Below are 2,485 nucleotides of genomic sequence, written 5' to 3'. Positions count from 1 at the left end.
CCATCCATACAGTCCAGTATCATAGCATGTCCTGTAGCTCCATCCAGACAGTCCAGTATCATAGCATGTCCTGTAGCTCCATCCAGACAGTCCAGTATCATAGCATGTCCTGTAGCTCCATCCATACAGTCCAGTATCATAGCATGTCCTGTAGCTCCATCCATACAGTCCAGTATCATAACATGTCCTGTAGCTCCATCCAGACAGTCCAGTATCATAGCATGTCCCATACAGTCCAGTATCATAGCATGTCCTGTAGCTCCATCCATACAGTCCAGTATCATAGCATGTCCTGTAGCTCCATCCAGACAGTCCAGTATCAACATCAGCTGTATGATAATGTTATGGGGTCTACTTAACACATCCCTCTAGACCTCAGACCTGGTGAAATATTAACCTAAAGCTGTCACATCATATGGATACAACTATAAAGATACAAGCTGCCTGTTCCCAGCATTAGCACAACACTTAGCGATGGTTAGCTTGTTACCTGTGGTGATATATGCTAAATGTAACATCTCTTTCACTCAAAAAAATGTCTAATGTCGAAGTGGAAATCAAGAGAAAAGTGTCAATGCCACACCAGTTACAGAACAACATGCATCTCAGTGTCAGTCCACATTACGCACAATCAGCAGTATGAACTCACTGATGTAATGCCATTTATTTTCTAAGTGTTAGTAGGCTCAGTGAGACTGAGTCCAGCGTGAGGGAGACCCGACTCAGAGGAGGAGAGGTTAGTGAGGCCAGCGTCTCCACGGCAGGTGATCCGCTGCCACACATGATGAAATAATGAAATAGTAAACAGGACTACAGCAACAGAAATATGTGCAGAATGAAGACAGTCAAGACGGTCCAGTGTTTGGCGGACCAGGTACACCTTGTTCACTTAACAGCCTACAAATCATCAACGGGATCAGTTACGCATCACATGAGTTAGCCCCCCCGACAGCGTTTGTTCCTGAGGGAGATGGATCCATGCGTCCCGCCTCCTGTGCGCCATGGATGTCTGAGCCTCAGCAACTACTAACTATAAGATACAACCTGCCTGTTCCCAGCATTAGCACAACACTTAGCGATGGTTAGCTTGTTACCTGTGACGATATATGCTAACTGTAACGTCTCTTTCACATTAGCGTGAGTGACTGACCTATCTGGGAGCGTTTGGAGATGCCTGATGAAGTCCGACGTTGTTGATCCGGCATCATTGATCTTGGTGCCATACTTTGCCTGTAGCTGTTCTCTGACTGCCACTGTTTACCAAGTTATTAAAAGCTAAACTAATGACAAAAGGAACAACTCCAGGAGGACGCTGGCAGCAGGGAAATCACTTTTATTCATTCAAATATCCAGATTTTGCTCCAGCGTATCGATTCTCATATCGCACGAAGACAGACAACAACGTATCACCGTGTCGGTGTCTAGTCCTCCGTGTCTGGTCCTCTGTGTCTGGTCCTCCGTGTCTGGTCCTCTGTGTCTGGTCCTCCGTGTCTGGTCCTCCGTGTTTGGTCCTCTGTGTCTGGTCCTCCGTGTCTGGTCCTCCATGTCTGGTCCTCTGTGTCTGGTCCTCTGTGTTTGGTCCTCCTTGTCTGGTCCTCCGTGTTTGGTCCTCTGTGTCTGGTCCTCCGTGTTTGGTCCTCTGTGTCTGGTCCTCCGTGTCTGGTCCTCTGTGTCTGGTCCTCCGTGTCTGGTCCTCTGTGTCTGGTCCTCCGTGTCTGGTCCTCTGTGTCTGGTCCTCCGTGTCTGGTCCTCCGTGTCTAGTCCTCCGTGTCTGGTCCTCCGTGTCTAGTCCTCCGTGTCTGGTCCTCCGTGTCTAGTCCTCCGTGTCTGGTCCTCCGTGTCTGGTCCTCCGTGTCTGGTCCTCCGTGTCTGGTCCTCCGTGTCTAGTCCTCCGTGTCTGGTCCTCCGTGTCTAGTCCTCCGTGTCTGGTCCTCCGTGTTTGGTCCTCCATGTTTGGTCCTCCGTGTCTAGTCCTCCGTGTCTGGTCCTCCGTGTCTGGTCCTTCGTGTCTGGTCCTCCGTGTCTAGTCCTCCGTGTCTGGTCCTCTGTGTCTGGTCCTCCATGTTTGGATGTTAATCGCGATTAAGAAATGAATCGTTTGACAGCCCTAGTTATAACATAAATGTCCCTTTTGGGACACTACTAACCATCGATAGTGGGACTACGATGCCGTATGCCGAATGAGACGCAGCCCAAGACTATTTATTGTATAAAAATAAAATGCTAAAACACTATCTGTCAATACCAGCGTGTCGCTGGAGAGTCTCTCAGAGGTCAGACGTCACAGCTCGCCTCGTTCCCACATCAATCAGCAGCGCCGGGCAGCCGGCCAATCAGGGAGGTTATACAGCGCCTGGAACATTTACACACCGTGTGGCAATAAAATATCTAAGAACCGTCCAAAGTGCCAAAAAACTTGCAAGAAAAATGTCCCAAAAAAGCAACAAACGTGAAGAAAAGTGTAAAAAAACGTGTTGTTTCCTTC

Source organism: Sander vitreus, unplaced genomic scaffold (assembly GCF_031162955.1).
Source record: "Sander vitreus isolate 19-12246 unplaced genomic scaffold, sanVit1 ctg201_0, whole genome shotgun sequence".
In the NCBI taxonomy this organism is placed as follows: Eukaryota; Metazoa; Chordata; class Actinopteri; order Perciformes; family Percidae; genus Sander; species Sander vitreus.
This window is presented reverse-complemented; position numbering follows the sequence as displayed.